The sequence below is a fragment of the Euprymna scolopes genome, chromosome 40, assembly GCF_053919585.1.
Source record: "Euprymna scolopes isolate OS-2025 chromosome 40, ASM5391958v1, whole genome shotgun sequence".
Taxonomy (NCBI): Eukaryota; Metazoa; Mollusca; class Cephalopoda; order Sepiida; family Sepiolidae; genus Euprymna; species Euprymna scolopes.
In genome coordinates this window covers 5230090-5252110 of record NC_136521.1, presented here as the reverse complement: position 1 = coordinate 5252110, position 22021 = coordinate 5230090, and the positions used below count along the sequence as shown (strand labels likewise).

Below are 22021 nucleotides of genomic sequence, written 5' to 3'. Positions count from 1 at the left end.
CAAACTACCGGCTTTGCCAGCGTGGCTTCGGGAATCGAGGAGGGTGGGAGTTGCTACTCAGGGCATGGAAGAGGATGTGCACCTAACAAACTACCCCCCCCCGCCATCCTAGACTGATGCTATTTACACAAACTAGTTTAACTGTATTTATGAAATGAACTTAAAGGCAATATTTGCTCCAAATTACTTATACTACACAGATGTCTACAATTATTTATTATATACTAGCGGGGGTACCCGGCGTTGCCAGAGTGTTTGTTTCCGGGACGGGGGGGGGGAGTTTTAAAAAATGTTATGGTAGGTAAGTAGGAAGGATCAAACCCGGAGTCATGAGTAAAAGTAGGAAAATAAAGTGTGAAAAAAAAACAAAAACATCTGCAACGTTAACAGTTCGGCCACCAAGAAAAGTCCATTCCAGTTGTTTAGGAAAAAAAAAAAAAAAAAAAAAAAAAAACGACTACGGTAGGTCGGCACGAACGTGAAAATATAATGTGAATTGTCCAGCACGCTAACCACTACCCCACAGAGCACTGCAGCTTAGTTTAGTGATTTTAAATAACTTCACATGAAAGAACTACGAAGCCAAACCGGTGTTCTCTTCTCAACTGTTCCTTGTGAACGATCCCCAAACGGTGTTAAGTGGTGGCAGGGGGAGGAGGAATTTATTAGAGAGAAAATATTTTACCACTTCCATTGATCTTAACCGATTTTGGCCGTGACTTCTCAGCAGAAATAGTATAGAAATCTAAGATTATCGAGGAATTTGAGAAATAATAAGCCTATAACACACCTCAGATATTGTTCTGCCGTTTGTGCATATTATATTTGCATGAAATATCTTGATTTTTAATCCTATTAATGTCAAAATCCGACGCGAAAAAATGAGTTCATTTTATTTATATAGAGATTACTTGGCCCTTTGGCCAACATCAAAGTGTAGTATCTGTTCTTCAGATGCGGCACTTTTATTTCTCGTTCTCTTTCAATGGAGGAGAAATCCTTCACGACTGGGACAATTTTTATTTTTGTACTTTTTTTCCACGTTAAAAAATGACCCTGGTCGGTCGGTCGGTCTGTCGGTAACACTTTTGTGCTTGGTGTCTAACTCTGTCCCGTGGGGAGGCATTGTAAATAGGTACAATTATTTATTATATAAACATTCAATTTGGCTTAAGCAAATGCGTTAGCGTTTTAGCGCCTAAACGCTTCGCCAGAGCCCAGAAATTATAATTTCGTAGCTATTAATTCAGGGTTACAATGCTTGCGTTCAATCATTAAGCAACTGCATTTGTTAAGTTAAATAATTAAATATTAGCACTTCTGCATGATAGTGACATAGAATCAACAGACGAGTTATCGACCCCTGTTCTTCGAAAGAGAAATGACATCTAGCGGCCATTATGTGACACTCAAATATAAACAAGTGTTTACAGAAACGAAGAAATATATAATAATGAAATAAATAACTCAACAATATATGAAAATAGAAACATCTCTTGAATATAAAAAATGCATGAAAATATAATTTTAATGTATTTATATAATTTATCTTTTTAGTCACGTGCAAGCGACTCTATAAGTCACTTCGTCGGTCGGTCTGTCGGTAACACTTTTGTGCTTGGCCTTTTTGGTTAAGATCAAAGGTCTGTTGTTAATAGATGCTGTTCTTAGCTTTTTAAGCTTTTCTTGGCCTTCGGGCCGGGATTAAAGTGTAGTATCTGTTCCAGCAGATACTGCACTTAAGATAATTTGTACCAGTCAATGGAGGGGAAACCCTCTATACTGGGGCAATTATTATTTTTGGTAACCAGAGTGCCCCCTTTTTGCCTACTTTTAGGGGAGCTGGTTTTTACCTCACATTAAAAACGGCCTTGTGCCTAATTTGCTCAGTGGGGGAGCAAATAAACACCATCTGTTCCGGCAGATACTGCAAGCAAAGACCATATGTGGGGGAAACCCCACATATAAGACCTTGGTCAATGTAGGGGCAACCCTTCATACCAATTGTCACTATCCAGCTCCCCTACTCCCCGGGGAGTTGGTCCCCATTTCCCCTTCACTCCTCACATTAAAAATCGGCCTTGTGCCTAATTTGCTCGGTGGGGGAGCAAATAAATACCCTTTTTTTGGCCTTTTGGCCAAGATCAAAGTGTAGTATCTGTTCTTACTACATGCTGTACTTATGTTTGTAACTTTGTGATATAAAGTGGGGGACCACTTTTCTGTATTAATTTAATGTAAAATGATCACCCACTTTACAACCAGTCAGTCTCAAAGCCATTCAAGTCATTCTCCAGATCATTCAAGTTCTTTTTTGTATGATTCCAGTTATTTTTTAAGCATCCAAGTCATTCTTAAGTTCATTCAATTCATCCTTAAGTTCATTAAAGTCATTCTAAGTCAATTACTTTTTATTTATTTAAGTCATTTCAGCCCATTTTCGGTCATTTTAGTTTATCTTTAAGAATGTCATGTCAATCCTACATTCACGCATTCATTCATTACACGAGAGCACGCGACTAGTGGCTATCGGCCTTGTTCAATGAGCGATTGAAAGTATCAAAATAGAATTTGTGTCAATGTATCAAAATAGAATTTTAACAGGAAACGTTTATAGAGGTTTAAGAATTTTTTTTTTTTTGCAGAAGATATCAACATTTAAAAACATGGAACGTTTATAGAGGTTTAAGAATTTTTTATTTTTTTGCAGAAGATATCAACATTTAAAAACATGGAACGTTTATAGAGGTTTAAGAATAATTTGTTAGTTACAAAAAGATAGTTTTTTTGTTTTTTTTTTCCACAGTAAGATTGTATAAAAATATAATTTTTGTTTGTCAATGTAGCAAAATATAATTTCAATATAGTTCTTATGTATTTATAAAAAATTATAGAAATGTTATATATATATATATATATATAATGTGTGTGTGTGGGGGGGGCGTTTTTGCAGTTACAAGGGATACAGTTCTCTTATTTGTTCAAAAATCCCCTAAGGTATTGTCTTTGCACGAACTTTTAGAAAAGTACGAGTTACCACCCCCTGTTTGGCTGACACACGTCCTCTATCGGCCATTCTTGAAACTAAAATAAACACATTCGTCTCATGTCACTGTCATGCAGAAGTGCCTAAATGTATACAATATGTATGTGTGCGTATTCTACTGAGGCTATAAATATTTTCTCTTTTTCTTTGGTCTAGCTGGGAATGCAGCATCCTATCGGATGACAGGCATATACAGTCTCATATATTCCAACCGAGAGATCTTATAGATTTCAAGCCACTCTTTTCAGTGCAATTTGTGTATATATCTTGAACTTGGTTCACCCGGTATATTTGTCAGGTATTTTTTTAAAGGGAGGTCTTCACTCAAGACCTGAAGGCCACTCTAGCATAAGGGTTAATGAGTGTAAGGTGGTCGGTTAGACAACAGCCTAGTAATCTGTAATGGTGGGTGGAATTTAATCATTTAAGGGAGCAGCTTAACAGGAATTTGTTTACATTGGACTTGAAGAGCTATCGTATCGGGAATCTTGTTATTGCCGACCATTTTTAAGACGGGGACAACCATGCAGAACATTTCTGGGTGAAAGTGGCCTAACAGGCCAAATGAAGACTCGCCATGAAAAAGTTCAGTTTTAGTACTCGGGTCTGGTTTGAACGATTATCATATTTAAAATTGCCGGTTTAGTTGAAGGTATTTACCTCGAAGGGACCCCCCCCTTTTTTTTTTTTTCAAAAACTCTAATTAAACGTCGCCTTGCTTGCTGATGATTGCACTGGGACTGTCATTTTCGCCCTTACTCTGCATGACGATAGCTTCAATCAGTCACGTTTTTAATGACAGATTAATCATCCTTATTTTAGGATAAGTTTATTTACGAGGCATTTAAATCCATTAACCGGATGTTGGGTTAGTTTGGGGGATAATAACAGGTGTGCGTTCGACCTCGCCAAGCGATCTAACAACTTCTTTTTTTTTTTCACCAGAGACGGAAAACTTTAACGCGAGACAAATATCATTTTTTAGGGGGGGGGGCTAGGAGTAAAGTGTAGTATCTGTTCTTATAGTGCACACCCAAAAACATATACATGTTTCATTGAACAGCAGGTATAATTCCTGCTTGTTTTTCTTGCGATCTGGTTTTTCCATTTGGCGGGCCAATGTTCGAACGTTCTGTTTGAATGTAAAAACAAATTTGCCATAGTCGCGAACGTTTTCGACTTCCATAAGTCTTCTTCGGGCGAATAATGAATTAAAAAAAAAATTGCGTTTGGTGAAATTTATTGAAAAAGTTGATTAAAATCGTTTAAAGCACTTAAGTTTGCCCTCTTCCCTCATATTGAGTTTGATAGCCAGTTTGTTTATGCGGAGGAGTAGGGCTTCCATGATTGGGAGGCGCAGGTTACAATGCAAGACGGCTAAAATGGGGGTTTTTATTATTAATGTTTCTAAATTCGTTTTTGGGGGTGTCATGTGCTACAAGTTGTTGCCAAACGTTAATCATGGTGAAACTAAATTTTCAAATCGTGGAGGGGGACCCGCATACTCGGGTTGTTTAATATGCGAATGAGGTTACTTATTAAATGAAGATTTCCTTTGTTTAAATATATAGAAACCATGCTGGAAGGAAAGTGTATAAAAGTTCGTTTGCAATATGAAAACAAATGAAGCACGTATGGTCCCCCCGTGAGTGCACAGCGAACGAGGTATAATAAAATGGCTAAGTTCAGCATTTGCTTCCCCCCTTGATTGATAGGGAACGAGGGTGTAGGAGGGAGAGAGATTGATAGGGAACGAGGGTGTAGGAGGGAGAGAGATTGATAGGGAACGAGGGTGTAGGAGGGAGAGAGATTGATAGGGAACGAGGGAGTAGGAGCGAGAGAGATTGATAGGGAACGAGGGAGTAGGAGGGAGAGAGATTGATAGGGAACGAGGGAGTAGGAGCGAAAGAAATTGATAGGGAATGAAAGAGTAGGAGGGAGAAAGATTGATAAGGGAACGAGGGAGTAGAAGGGAGAGAGATTGATACGGAACGAGGGAGTAGGAGGGAGAGAGATTGATACGGAACGAGGGAGTAGGAGGGAGAGAGATTGATACGGAACGAGGGAGTAGGAGGGAGAGAGATTGGAAGGGAACGAGGGAGTAGGAGGGAGAGAGATTGATAGAAAATATCAAGAGAGACTGAGATAATGAATAAAAAACGTCATGATTAATTTCCTTCCTTTTTAATTTGTTTAATTAAAGTTTATTCAAATTAAATATTTTGTTTTTCGATTTTTCTGCTGGGGCTGACCTGGAGATGGCGTTTAAAAGATGTAAGAATCCTCAGCAAGAACCAAAGTTTCCGCAGACAATTAAGATTTAATAAGATTCGCCATTTTCGTTTGCCAATCTCATTAATTTCTGAAATATCCAAATGCATAAAAATCTTAGAAAAATGAAATAAAAATCCATATATAAAAAGGTTTATTTGTTTGGTTGTCTGTCTGTTATAAGAATTCTCAATTTCGAAGTTAGAAAGTTAATCTAGATATTGCTTGGTAACAAATAGTGAAGCAGAGGGAATAGGGTGAAGAAAAATGTGATTTCACGTGAATAGATAGTCTGGTGACGGCTAAAATGTCCAATAACGGTAAAATGTCAAAAAATCCAGAATCCAAAAAAGTTGGTAAAAGTTCCATTTCCGCAAGTAAAATCCAAGGGAATCCCGTGATTGGAAGATGGTCCAAAGTAATCCAAAATGCAGAAACCCGTGGAATAATTCACAAATGGGTACAAGGAAAAAAGGGAATGAGTTCAAATAATATTATTAAAAGAAAGATAAGATGTGCGTAGAGAAATTTAAAACCCGACTGTCAAGGCTGGGCGAATTAAGAATATATATATATATATATATATAAATTTATCACCGTAGTTAGGGACAGAGACCACCCGTGATTTTTCCCTCATTTAATTGTTTTTAGGCTTTTTTTTTTTTTTTTTTTTTTTTTTTACACGGTGGTCACCACTTACCAAGGCCTGGAAGCCACTCAGGGATAAGGGTTATTGCAAGTACAGTACGTTAGTGTGGAGATTTGATGAAGTGTTTACTTAACGGGGAGGTTCATTAGGAATTTGTTTACGTTGGACTTGAAGACATCCAAGTTGTAGTCAGGTGGGAAGCAGGCTGACGGAACAGAGTTCCACAGGCGTGCAGTTCTAAGAAAGAAGCTTTGTTCATGGAATCCACGTTTTGATTTAGGCACAGAAAAAGAGTGGGGAAAATTTTTCACAGTGGATTCACCCATACTACAAAGTAAACTAGCGATAAAAAACCAAAATGCCGGGAATTATTTTCTCTATTACAATAGATAAAGTTAGGACTTTAGTTAAAAAAAAAAAAAAATGTAAATTTAATATTTACACATCTGAACGTCTGTTTAGAACCCACCTTATAATGTTTAAGCCACCCTTTACTATGTTAATAATAATAATAAAAAGATAACATTTGTGAGGTTGTATAGTACACTATTGCAGTTCAGCACTTTACAGAAATATTCGATTATCATGGTGTTTCTGGATTCACGATGGGCTTATGGTGGAAATCCGCGATATTAATATACTAAAAAAAAAAAAATTTTAAAAAACCGTGAAATAGCGAATCCGTGATAATCGAACCGAAGTAGCGAAGGGTTACAGGGTGTCTGTATGTGTGTAAATATATATATATATATATATATATATATATATATATATATATTTACACACATACATCAAAACAAAAACCACTTAAACAGATAACGATAAAAACGAAGCAGTAAATTGTCTATGGGAACGTAGCGCTGTGGATTAGGACGCTGGGCTGAAATACATAAGGTCCAAGGTTCGAATCATACCAGTCAAGCTACGCTGAAGAGGAGTAGGGCTCCGAAACACGCGTGTCCGTAGATTACTGTTTTAAAAATAATATATATATATAATATATATATATATATATATATATATATATACGTTTTATTTTTTATTACCGTATCTTTCTCCACAAGTTCCTTAACCCCCAAAACTAAAACATTATCGACATACCAAACACCCCTCCCCACCTTCCCTCCTTGTTCCCTTCCTCTCTTCCTCTTCCGCCCTCTTCGTAACCCCCCCCCCTCAACCGCATTCACTCTTCCACTCTTTCATCCCAAAATAGCGAACATTTTTGTAAAAGTCTGAGGACGCTACAGACGGTCAAAAAAAAACGGCCGTGTAGCCGAAACAATAATGTAACTTAACAGAAAGATACGGTAATAAAAAATAAAACGCATATTTGCTCTACAACAGCATTGAGCACTTTCTTCAGTTTTTATTAATTACCATCTCCACTAAATATATGTATATTATATATATATATATATATGCTACACTTGTGAACGAGTGCTTTTGTCAAAAGCTGGCTACGTCAACCACCTCAAGTCGTACTAAACTCCTGTTCAGGTCAACTTTGCACCTATTAGTCCGAACCAAACGATCTGTTTAACATGCAGCAAAGTTTGCAAGTCTACTGCTGGTTTGACTTCCAGAGGAAGTCAACTCTATGGAAAATGCTCAATGTGCAAATCTGCGGCGGGAGTGCAGAGTCATCTGAGATGGCATGGACGACAAAATTGGGAGAACTCAATATGACGGCGATCATCTGGAAAGATGCAGCAATATATATATATATATATATATATATATATATATAAACTACTTCATTTACTCACATAACATTAATATACGAAAATATAGATTTATGCGTAAACTTTAAGTATTTACTTCAAAAGTGCTCAATACGTAGGTAGAGCTAGTTAATAAGTTATAAAATATATATGGCGATTAAGCTACACGGAATATTCCGCGTTTCATCCACTCTAGGACTCTTCAGGCTTATATATATGATAACAGTAATCTACAAACACGTTTCACGGTTTTACCAATCGTCAGTGTAGGTTGACTGTTCGTGAACCGTGAAACGCGTGTTTGTAAATTAATGTTTTATACAAAATAAAAAATATTTGTTTACGTCCCAAAAATGTGGGCGATATTTTGGAAACGTATTATCGATCCAGTGTTGCCCAGGATTGAATGAGTATCAGCGAATGTTCCACACTTCCAATACTTTTATCCTCATCAAAATCGATGAAATCGCATATTTTTCAATCGAATTGATAGCCTGCTCTAGTCGGGGACCCATTGAGGTGCACCGGCAGGAAGCTTCACATGATTCCCTGTAGTGATTGGGTCCACAATACATTGTAGTCGACACTGAAGAAACCTACTGTTGATTTTCTGATTATAAAAGTTTCAAAGTCAAGTATCATGGCGCAATTGTGCTCTAAACAGAAACTTTCATTTCGAACGCGCCTCTATCATATCAAAGAACCTACCGTTGATTTTTAGACGCCAAGCCCTTCTGCTTATGCGGTAATAGAATCTCTCAAATGCATTTTTGATGGTGAGGTGTATGAAAGCGTTTGTGGTCACAATTGGGCTTCCTTCTTTGATCAGATTTTTTGTATTATTGATTTTCAATACTTATCAGAGACATTCCTATACAAAACCTATCTAAAAACACTTCTAATCATATAATTTGTACATTTGTGTGAAATTCTTTTGAAAAATGATGTCAGCCAGGCCGGTTTGGAGTCCATAGAGAACAAACTAAAAAAAAAAAAACACACCTAGAGGTGCGCGCGAACACACACACAAACACACCTAGGTGCGCACACACACACGCTCTCACAGGCGCGCGCGCACACACACAAGCTCTCACAGGCGCGCGCGCACACACACAAGCTCTCACAGGCGCGCGCGCACACACACGCTCTCACAGGCGTGCGCGCGCACACACACACACTCTCACAGGCGCGCGTGCACACACACACGCTCTCACAGGCGCGCGCGCGCACACACACACGCTCTCACAGGCGCGCGCGCGCACACACACACGCTCTCACAGGCGCGCGCGCGCACACACACACGCTCTCACAGGCGCGCGCGCGCACACACACACGCTCTCACAGGCGCGCGCGCGCACACACACACGCTCTCACAGGCGCGCGCGCGCACACACACACGCTCTCACAGGCGCGCACACACACACACGCTCTCACAGGCGCACACACACACACACACACACACACACACGCTCTCACAAGCGCGCGCACATACACAGAGGAATACATGCACACACACACAGCTATACATGCACACACACACACACACACACACACACAGATATACATGCACATACATGCACACAGGCATACATGCACGCCTACACACACATAGACACAGTGCCTTATATATATAATTTGTAGAGCTGCGAATTATTGTGGAAATACAAATGTCTTTGCACCTTTTATGTGCGGGGCGGATGTTCAGCTGCATCAGTGGCGTTAGATTTGTCACTTTTCCATTCTTCGTGTGTGTGTGTGTGTGTGTGTGTGTGTGTAATTGAAATTTATGTTCACGTACGAAAATAGAATTGTCGTCAAATTATCCAATGTCAAGTAATAATGCTATTAAACATGACACCTGTCAGTTATGGCAAGAAACGGTTTATTTTCAACAAGTTTTTATATATATATATATATATATATATATATATAGTGCAAAATTTTGTTGAAAATTCAAAGACTCACGTTTTCTTTTTTCTTTTTATAACCTTCGTTTTTGTTTCCATTACAGCTGTTTCCCACTAACGAAACAACTGTAATGGAAACAAAATCCAGGAAATAAACGAAGGTTATAATAAAAAAAAAAGATGAAAACGCGAGTCTTTGAATTTTCAACAAAATTTCACACTATATATGCTCTGCACCTAGATACATTGAACTTAACTCAAAATTAACGGTGACTGTTTTTAAAATAACAATCTAGACCCGTTAAACGAAAACGGTATACATTGAAATTAACGACATTTCAAAAACAAACTTAAAAAAATTATATGAAGACCAAGGATTTCTTGAATCCTGTAAGTCTTCGCGCAAACATTTTCAGAATGTTGTCATAAACTGTAAAAAATTCTATGTATATGGTTTTTAAATTTGTGATGATTCAAATGTTACAGGAAATCCTTAATGCATTTAGCTTTAAAATGGCATCACTTCCATTGTACTACCAGATATGAGGACTTGAAATATGCCCAAGGCTTTTGGTACTCTTGTATAATTTATCTATGTATATAGAATCAAACACATATCTATCTATCTATCTATCTATCTATCTATTCAAGCACGTCTGATTGAACACGTCAAAGTTATTCTTTTTTCCGATCTTTCTGGATATCTTTTCCATTTGCCGAGCGGTCTTTTTCCCTTCTTGCGCTATATGAACTTGGCAAAAACCTGCATTTGTTTGTTTTCAGTAAAACCTGGTCCTGGATCTGACCTTAAACTATATCCGATATGAAGGCCTCAGCTTGCGGGCTTTGGGAAGTGTGGAGCCACCCCTTAATTGCCATTGCTCCCAATTCCACTCTGCCCTGGAGTGATAGTACCTGTTAGGGTCCCAATTATGGGTTAAATAAAAACTGACTTGAACAAAAACAAACAAACAAAAAACAAAACAAATATATTCTATTAAAAACTTTTTCTTCAAAATCACTGGTTTCAGCATTAAATAATCGAAAAAGGGTTGATATGCCGTAAAACAAAACCAGCCAACCACTCAATGAAAACTCTATATCTCCTTTTTCCTTCTCTCTCGATGTCTCTCTTCCTCATCATTATCTCTCTCCCCTCCCAATATGCATACGCGCGCGCACACACACGCATACACAATCCCACTTAAAGGGACGGTTAGAATCTTAAAGATCTCTCGGTTGGAGTAACTAAATTAATGGGAGAATGTTTGGCATCCGGTAGAATGTTCCATCCCCAGCAAAAATAAAATTGAATTAAAACAAGAAACGCACGCAGATGTACTTATTTGTATTGTTTTAGAAGTGCGTTCACGCCATAAAACAACTAATCTCAAATTATTTTAATACGAAGTCTTACACATGTTTCAGAGAGCACTCGATACAACTGCAAATGAATCAAATTAAAAATCGTATTAAAAAAATAAAAAGTCAACACTTCAACTACTCTTTTCCTAAATAATTTCAACCTGTCATCTTTAAATAATTTGCAGCGAAGTATGTTGATTGCAAATAACATGGTATAACAATAACGAATGAAAATTGGCAAGTCAGCAAAATCGAATTTGATTTGTGAGCTAAAATGCTATTTAAGTCAAACTTTAAAATGTAGTAAAACGTTTTTATAATACTGTCATTGCATTTGTTTAGTAGGGAAAAAAAAACAACAGTGCTCAATTATTTATAAATATTAGCGAGGAGGGGCTGGCTTTGCCCGGTCGTAAAATACGCTTAAATATGATATTTATATTTCGTATATATTATTAGAGTCGTGATTTAAAAAGGAAAAAAAAGTAATTTGGGTGCCATCAGCTAGAATCGAAACTGAAAGCAAAACTCTAGCATTCAAAACTGGTGACGTTACCACTTTACCAACGTGACACGCATATGAACTCATTAAAAGCTTAAGATGAACGTACAAAATGTATAACGATTTTTTTTTTTTTTTTAGTGGACCAGTTTTTGACCCCTTAAAAACTATTTTAACAGGCTAAAGACCAACAAAAGGACGGTTCGTGAAAAAAATCTAATCATTTAAGGCCATTAACGCCGCTCCGAAACTTTTAGTTTCGGTGAATATAAAGTTTGAAAATATGGAAACAGATAGACCTAGTAAGCTTTATCAATTAAATGAGAAACGAATTGAATTTACAGTTTGAACTTAAAAAAAAAAAAAGAAAAAACGACCTTAACTTTAAACTACTTCAACAGAATGTGTGCCAATGAACATGCAGCACTTGTGCCATACTTCCCGACCAACCCGACAATCGGCAAAATCCCATTTCAGTAATCGTTAATTTAAATGTAATGTGAACAAAGACTTTACGACACAACTCTCTGGCCCTTAATGAACAGTAACGCCTTGCAATGAGCAATTTTTGTAGTGGGTTGTGTTATCAATATATCTATATCAGTGAGAATGCGTCTGTGAGAGCACTTCTCAACCTATATACTCAACGAATTTTTTATCGGTTTTCATCTGGAAAAAAGGGCTGTTAAGAAGTCCAAATTGGAAAACTGGTACGTAGAAGTCATCTGATTTTTGTTTTCTGCTTCACGACTGCATATAAGCGAATCGTTCACATTATATTACGAATAACTAGTTTTGTAAACATTTTAAAGACGTTTCAAATTCGCCTAATGGTTATCGTACTTACTTTAGGTTTCGGTTCGAGTATTAGTTTGTTTTTTTTTTTTTTTTTTTTTTTTACTTACAAGAAGTCAAGGATGGAATACTGTTGCCACATTTGGACAGGAGCTGCTAGACAAGACTTGTCCTGCCTTGATAGGGTTTAAAATAGACTTCGTGGCCTGGTGGGAGATGTCCTTTTCTCTTCGCTGCAACCTCTATCTCACAGAAGAGATGTTGCGAGTTTGTCTCTGCTTTATCGTTATTTTCATGGAAAGTGTTCGACTGAGCTTCAATCTTTGGTTCCCCTCGCCAAACTTTCACAAGAAACACTCGACTAGCTGAAAACACTATCAATAATTCCCCCCACTCTTTGTCTGTGCCTAAACCTAAACATAGATTCCATGAACAAAGCTTCTTTCTTAGAACTGCACGCATATGGAATTGTCTTCCGTTTTCCTGCTTTCCAGTCGTCTATAATATGGCTGTCTTCAAGTCCAACGTGAACAAATTTCTGATGAGCCGTTCCACTTAATTTAACAAATTTACCGAACTTCCATTACTATCAATTACTCTATTGTCCTTTTGACTACTGTACACTCTTTAACCCTTATCCTTGAGTGGCCTATCGGCCTTGATAAGTGGTGACGCCTATGTAAAAAAAAAAAATGAAAAAAAAAGTTAACTGTTTAGAAAAAAAAATAATACTCGCATGTATATGTCTGTTTTTTTTTGTTTTTTTTAAAGGAATATAACGTTGCATTTAATACCGGGCAAAGCCGGATACATCTATTTTCTAAAGCCAACCCTGGAGTCAACTTTTTTTAATTTTTTTTTAATTTATTTCTTCTTTTTAGATGAAGAACCTTTTCAATTTACAGTTAAAATTGAAAATCTAACCTTAACTTTAAATTTCGTATTTCTTCATTTCTTGTTTTAATGTCAAATTTATTTAAATTTAATTTTTCTTTTTTCAATTTTACTGTATTTATTTATTTATTTATTTATTTATTTATTTATTTATTATAATTATTTTATTAATGTTGGGGCGGGGGAAATATAGAGCTAATGCCTACGATGCAAACAAATTAGTTTTTATTTTTAATTTCGTCGCGTGGAACCTTAAAGCAACTATCGGGGCGATTCTATGATCACATGACCGCGGTCACGTGACATCCATTAACGCGAACATATCCGTCTTTTGCAAAAATTTCATTTACTTCTGCTGCGAGGAAGAAGAGATTTCGCAAAAAAGAAAATGGCGAAAATTATGAACAATTTTTGTTAATTCCAAATTATGTTTTAATTTTAATTATTTTTTTTATTTGTGCCAAAACATCTTTTAACGGCGGACTAAAGAGTTCTATTTGCATTTTGTTTTCTTTTTCGATCGCTATTTTTCAAGATGGCGGTTGAATGTTATTTTAAAACGCTTCAATTTTTAAGAAGCCAATGATATCGGTCGCTCAGGTTCGGAGTTTACGAAAAAGTAGAAAAAAAAAATGTTAATTGCAAAGGTGATATAAAAATGGCCATTTTTATTACCTTGATTGGTGGGAATGATAAAATATTGAAAAATAGCCGAATGCGCAAATCCGCGTGATACATTAAGATGTATGATTGAATTTATTGTTCAAAAGTAAATATTGAACGAGCAAATATGGCGCTAAGCAAAATTGGTTTGCAAAAAGCGATTAATTTTTTGTTTTATTTTTAATTAGTACAGCCTTAATGGAGAAACAATTTTACGGTAAGAGAAAAAACTGCGTAGTTAATTCTTGATGATAAATTCTTTCTAAATGTATATCGATGTATCGATCTCTTTGATCGTCTCTTTCCTTTTGTCTACTCCCACGCTCGCACTTGGCCTTTTGGCCGCCAAGATCAAAGTGTAGTATCTGTTCTTCAGATACTGCACTTTAATTTCTTGTTCTCTTTCGGTGGAGGAGCAGTCCTTCACGACTGAGACAATTTTTATTTTTGTACCTTTTCTCCACGTTAAAAAACGACCCTGGTGTCTAACTCTGTCCCGTGGGGAGGCATTGTAAATAGGTACTCCCACGCTCGCACTTCCTCTCTTTCACCTCTCTCTTTTTCCTCTCTGTGCGTCTGCGTCTCTGTCCGTCTTCATCCGTCTCCGTGCGTCTGCGTCTCCGTGCGTCTGCGTCTGCGTCTCCGTGCGTCTGCGTCTCCGTGCGTCTCCGTCTCCGTGCGTCTCCGTCTCCGTGCGTCTCCGTCTCCGTGCGTCTCCGTCTCCGTGCGTCTCCGTCTCCGTGCGTCTCCGTCTCCGTGCGTCTCCGTCTCCGTGCGTCTCCGTCTCTGTCTGTCTCCATCTCTGTCTGTCTCCGTGCGTCTCCGTCTCCGTGCGTCTCTTCCTCTTTCAAAACAAAAGCGATTTTTTTTTTTCAATTTTGCCCAATTTTTTAAAAACTATTTCAACCGGCTAAAGGCCCATAAAAGTACGGTCCACAAAAAAAAAAAAAAAAAACAACAATCATTTGATGGCCCTAGCGCTACTCTGCGACTTTTAATTTCGGAAGAGATAGTTTGAATATATGAAGACAGACATATTGCTTTTTTTTTATATATTAGATATATATATCCTTACTTCCTTTAACAGGGAACTTATGTTTTAAGTAACGTATTCGCTAAGTTGTCTAGTGTGTTCGTCGGTCTTCGCACTTGAGTTTGAAATAAGATGTTCTTCCCAACACCTGCACACCGGATGGTGGTTCACCAGACTATCGATTACCACACATCCCCCACGAATTCCTGACAAACGCCTTTTTCTTATTTCACGACGTTTAATTACATCTGTCTAATATCTCACGCATCGCTACCACTTCGAAGACCAAAACGCAAAAGTCAGGATTAGCTTCTAGATGTCTTTTATTGGCCTGTCCGGCAAATCGGGATCAAAGTGAGGGAAAGTCCGCGTCTTTGCCAAACTTTCCTTGGCATCCAATCACTCCTGGAATTCCATTAACAGCCGTGGAAATAATCTCGGACGTCCAAATTGAAACACCATGTCCGTTGGTGGCATTTTTATTATTTGTTCCAGATTACCATTCTGTTTTTGGGGGAGACCCTGAAAGTGTCAGCTTTTTCTTATCCCCAAGACAATTGTCCTGCCATCTCTCGCTCCTGAACGGGGTCAAAAGGGTCGAGGAAAGAGTCTTCTTTTTTTTTTTTTTTTTTTTTTTTTCCAGTAGGGGTCAGGAATTTGGACATTTTATAGGGGAATAATTTTTTATTCTACTTCCCTTATATTTCTAGTAATACTACAGGGTGGAACGATAAAATTGTCTCCCCCAAAGAAAATAAAGCTTCTTTTTTTTTTTTTTTTTTTTTTACATGGAGGTCACCACTTATCAAGGCCCGGAAGCACTTGCAGATAAGGGTTATTGCGTGTACAGTAATCAATGGGACAGTATCGTAGTAATCGTTAGTATTGGAGATTTGATAAAGTGTCTTACTTGAGGGGGCAATTGATCAGGAATTTATGTTGGACTTGAAGACATTCAAGTTGTAGTCAGGTGGGAAACAGACAAATGGAAGAGAGTTCCACAGGCATGCACGTCTAAGAAAGAAGCTTTGTTCATGGAATCTACGTTTTGATTTAGGCACAGAAAAAGAGTGGGGAAAATTATTGACAGTGGTTTCAGCTAGACTGGTGTTTTTCGTGAAAGATTGGCGAGGGGGGACCAGAGATTGGATCTCAGACGAGCACTTGCCATGGAAAAAACGATTTTTCATTTAGGCACAGATAAAGAGTGGGGAAAATTACTGACAGTGGTTTCAGCTAGACTGGTGTTTTTCGTGAAAGATTGGCGAGGGGGGACCAGAGATTGGATCTCAGACGAGCACTTGCCATGGAAAAAACGATTTTTCATTTAGGCACAGATAAAGAGTGGGGAAAATTACTGACAGTGGTTTCAGCTAGACTGGTGTTTTTCGTGAAAGATTGGCGAGGGGGGACCAGAGATTGGATCTCAGACGAGCACTTGCCATGGAAAAAACGATTTTTCATTTAGGCACAGATAAAGAGTGGGGAAAATTACTGACAGTGGTTTCAGCTAGACTGGTGTTTTTCGTGAAAGATTGGCGAGGGGGGACCAGAGATTGGATCTCAGACGAGCACTTGCCATGGAAAAAACGATTTTTCATTTAGGCACAGATAAAGAGTGGGGAAAATTACTGACAGTGGTTTCAGCTAGACTGGTGTTTTTCGTGAAAGATTGGCGAGGGGGGACCAGAGATTGGATCTCAGACGAGCACTTGCCATGGAAAAAACGATTTTTCATTTAGGCACAGATAAAGAGTGGGGAAAATTACTGACAGTGGTTTCAGCTAGACTGGTGTTTTTCGTGAAAGATTGGCGAGGGGGGACCAGAGATTGGATCTCAGACGAGCACTTGCCATGGAAAAAACGATTTTTCATTTAGGCACAGATAAAGAGTGGGGAAAATTACTGACAGTGGTTTCAGCTAGACTGGTGTTTTTCGTGAAAGATTGGCGAGGGGGGACCAGAGATTGGATCTCAGACGAGCACTTGCCATGGAAAAAACGATTTTTCATTTAGGCACAGATAAAGAGTGGGGAAAATTACTGACAGTGGTTTCAGCTAGACTGGTGTTTTTCGTGAAAGATTGGCGAGGGGGGACCAGAGATTGGATCTCAGACGAGCACTTGCCATGGAAAAAACGATTTTTCATTTAGGCACAGATAAAGAGTGGGGAAAATTACTGACAGTGGTTTCAGCTAGACTGGTGTTTTTCGTGAAAGATTGGCGAGGGGGGACCAGAGATTGGATCTCAGACGAGCACTTGCCATGGAAAAAACGATAAAACGACAGGCTCGCAATATCCCTTCAGTGGGAGAGATGTTGCAGGGAAGAGAAAGGGGCATCCCCCCACTAAGCCACAAAGTTTATTTTGTACTCTGTCAAGGTAGGATAGGTTGTTTTTAGCAGATGTAACTACCTTCAGCTTTGACCACCGCCTTGGAACTGGGAGCTTGCCTTTTCCACAAACGCTGGCAGGAGCTCAACAAATACTCGGCAGATGACTGCGATTAGGGTGGCTTTGATGTTGTGGGAGGTCATGTAGGTGATGTTCTCAATGTATGACCAAATGGAGTAATCCAGCAGTTTCAGGTCGGGAGGGGGGGGGAGAAGAGGTAAAAAGTCAAAGCAATTGAGTCCTGCTGCGACACTCAGGGTCTGCCGGCGGCCACCTAATTGCACCAGGGGATCACCACACTCTTCAGCACATTGAGGTACACTTTGGTGCTGACTTTCAAGCCGACTTCGGAGATGTGAGGTAGTATGATGTCGCCCTCCCTCACTTGAAACCACACCAAATTTTTTTATTTTATTTTATTTTTTTTTTTTGAACACCTTTCTCCCACCCCCACCCCCCGGATACTTAAGTACACCACCTACACACATTTTAACACCTCACCACTACCCCACCTCTCCACACCCGGGCAACACTGGGTACCCCTGCTAGTACATATATAAAAGTGACCTTGGGTGTTTCCATCTGTGTATGGCTTCTACCAAACCACGCAGTCAATTTTTGGTCTACAGTCTTAAAAATTGATATACAAGGCATTCAGACCTCCAGAACAAATACAGTATCGTTTTTCTCTTGTACAAATAGGTGCTAAGCAATCAAAATCAAGGCATTGGAACTTCGTGATCTCCTATGTATGCGTAAATATACATTGTTAATTCTCTAAGTCCTTAGATCATATTGTCGTGAACACCGCTAAAGAGCTGAATGTTTGGGTTTCGATTCCAGCTAATGGCACCCAATCATGTGTATGTATATATATATATATAACAAGGTGGGAAGAGATAGCTGAAGACCGGGAAAGTTGGAGGCGCTACGTCTACGCGGGATGTGAGAATTTTGAGGTTTTGAGAGTTGATCACGCCACTATAAAGCGAGCCTTACGAAAGCGAGAGGATACAGAGGACTTTGATCTCGACCCCGTGTACTCGTGCGGGATATGCAGCAGGGTGTGCCTGTCAAAGGCAGGCCTCAAGAGTCATGGAACTACGCACGCGGGACATGAACTGGGAGCACGGGAGGGAGGGGGGCGGTCACCAACAAGGTTATCCTGCAGAATATGCGGCAAACTGTGCAGGCCGGGTGGGGCTATGTGGAATCATATGCGGACTCACTCACACGCCATCGTATCGTGAGGGTTGGCCGTCTTCTGTAAAGAAGTGGCAGTCACCATATATATATATATATACATATATATACTAGCAGCGCGGGCATAAAATACACTTAAATATGTTATATATTAAAAAACTATAAAATTATGTTTATTAAAAAAAAAAAAAAACATCTTCACTGGACTGATATAATCAAATATTTACCGGATATCTCATCGAACCAAAGGAGAAACCAAGGAATCATGCCTACTTCGGATTGTTACCTTGTGCCTTGAATGATTTACGATACGCATTTGATCCTTTTGCTTCCCCCCCCCCCGCTACCAAAGAATCTCACTTTGGAATTTACCATTCAATTTGGATATGAAGTTCAATATCCATTTCATTCTGAACCAATATCTAATTTCCTTAATCTATGATTTAAAAACTTTACAAACTTTTAATTATGATTTTCTATGTTTATTACATTTAGAAAATTAAGAATAAACCATTTATATTATTTATGAATATTTTTTTCCTCTGGGGAGATTGGTAAACATCGAAAACTTATAGATTAAGGAAATATACTTATTGAAATGTAATCTTTGTCTTGCATATAATAAAAAATTTTAGATTTGAAATTTAACCATTTCATATCATAAAATTTAAATTACTAAATTTTGATTTATTTGCTCTATCTGGTATATTGAGCAATTTTCATTTAGCTGGGATTGTCTTTATAAAATATTGCAGCTAATAATATTTTGTAAGGCCGATAATCACTGGATTTGCATATCAGTAGATTTATTGCATTATATTATTCTGATGTACGTGTGTGTGTGTGTGTGTGTGTGTGTATATATATATATATATATACACACACACACACATATATATACACGTCGATCAGATGAATGTCTGAACTTTTGTCTGATTAGAATTGTTATTTTATTTCTAAATGTATATTTCGAGGAAAAAGAGCAAAGCGGTTCTGAGGTGACTTGAATGTTACATATATATGACACGTCATTTATTTTCGCTGTGTAAGTATCTAGTGTTTATATAAATAATCTTACTAGTCTCACACACACACACACACACACACACACACACACACACACACACACACACATATATATATCCTGTAACTTAAATATATGAATGCATATGAACATCTTTATATATGTACATATTATATAAAATCACTGTGTGTATGTGTGAGTTTCTTCTTCATATCTTCTGCAACGGCTGAGCCTATCTTCTGCAAATTTCACGCAAATGTAACTTTATATATATATATATATATATATATATATATATATTTTTCGTGGGGAACTTATAATCTTTTAATGTTTTATATTAGTTTGTCAGTTTGATTTTTATGCGGCACAATCTGAATATTACGTTCAAATTTCCATGTCTAAAAAAAATATAGACTTGAACAGAGTGTAATCGATATTTTAGTTGCCTATCGATCTGTAAATTTCTATCTCCCCCCCTCTCTCATATATATATATCTATAATATAAAGCTGAATGTGTGCGTGTGTCTGGTCACGAATAGGCTCCTATATGGTTGACTATTTTAAAAAACTGATCACATATAATGATAGAAGATGTAACTTATATATATATATATATATATATATATATATATAGGAACGTTTATTCAATATTTGATACACTGTCTCTACACTCACAAAGATTTTGGATCTCATCTACCAAAACATATTTAAAACCGACGAAGACGACCGCTTCGCATACCCTTCTGAATAATAGTATGAAATATCCAAAGAATCTTGTTATGTAGGACTGCTAGCTTCTCCCCTGGACCGCTATTCCTCCAACCTGGAAGTAATATCCCGAAAATATTGAATTCACTCCGATAATGAACTGCCCAGGTTGTATGAAATTCTTTTTCATATAACTATGACTCTTATTCACCATTCAAATAACATTTTCAATATATGTGCTGAAAAGCAAAATACTTGTTTGTTCACAGCTGAACATTTTGCTAACCGCATTTCATTTCCTCTGATGATATGAGCTAGTATTGAAAATCTTTGGATTAAGGAAATTAACATAACTCCCCTCTATATATTCCTTGTGTCAAACTATAAATTCTTAATTCGAATATATATTTTGATTTTCAGAATTTAAATTTGACCATAAAATTTATATATATATATTTTTATTTAGCTGGGATTGTCTTTATTACATTAAATTATTATTACTATATTACAATGAATAGTATTTTGTAAAACCAATACTCACTGGATTTCCATACCAGCATTACACTATTCTGAAGTATATATATATATATATATATATATATATATATATATATATATACTAGCATTTCAGCCTGGCGAAGGTGTTTGGAGGTGTATGCTGAGCAAAAACAAACAAACAAAAGGCTTAATTTTTATTAACTTTGACCCCTTAAAATTCATTGTTTTGGGCTCAAATCAAGTTATTAAGTTAGATCCATGTCCAAGGAACCAATATCTAAAATGTCAAGTGTTTAGACCCAAAATTGGCGGAGGAGTTTGGTAGAGTTTTCAAAGGTCAAATCGTTGAACTTTGACTCCTTAACAGCAAAATTTCTGGCCGAAACCTGATCACATTGATTTTCTCAAATCTCAGTACCCTGTATATCAAATTTCGAGTCTGTAGACTAAAAATTGACAGTTATTGCGTAGGGAAATGTACAGGGATCCACAGACACGTTCAGTTTTATATATATATATGTATATATATATACTAGCAAAAGTACCCGTCGTTGACTAGGTTCAAAAACAGCCTACAGAAAATGGGCTCTGATTTATGAAAATATGATAGGTTATGAAAAGGAAGGGTTGTAAAGAGATAGCTTCGAATTTGGGGGTATCAAAACCAAACCAAAATATGATGAAAGTAAAAATAAAATAGATAAACCCCATACTTTATTATACCATACCTGTTCACACTGAAACACTTATCACAATATTCTGTGGATCTATGCTAAAAAAAACTCGTTAAACTTTGTGACATATTTCAATTCTATGGAGGTCAGGCGCGAACGAACACCCCATAATTTTATTATACCATATTTCTTCAAACTGAAACATAATTATCAAAGTATACTTATGCAGATAGATATGAAAAGTCTTTATTAAAGTTTGTGCCTATTTCAATTCTATGGAGGCCAGGCGGAAACGCATACCCTACAAATTTATTATACCATCCGTATTTAAGTTAAAACATACTTCTCAAAGTATTATGTACATCTATATAAAAAACACTTGTAAACGTTTTTTTTTTAAATTTTTAATTTTTTTATTTCCATACTTTGTGGATCAGGCGCGTACGCAGACCCCACAACTTTAATGAATCATCATTATGCCAGATCAAACATACCCATTCCTGTGTCTGGATACATCTATCGTTATATGTAATCAGTTTTTTAAAATAGTCAACCATATAGGAGCCTATTCGTGAACAGACACACACATAGACGTTCAGCTTTATATTATATATATATATATATATATATATATATATATATATATATATGATTGCAACGTCTTGTCAG

General features: G+C 37.3%; 1 protein-coding gene and 1 pseudogene across 13 annotated transcripts in view; both read left to right on the top strand.

Moving 5' to 3' along the window:
- LOC145265357 (plexin-A4-like) overlaps positions 1-22021 on the top strand; it is a 1096693-nt gene that overhangs the window by 310143 nt on the left and 764529 nt on the right. The gene's annotated exons all lie outside the window — the stretch shown is intronic.
- On the top strand, positions 2118-2255 carry LOC145265829 (U2 spliceosomal RNA; annotated as a pseudogene).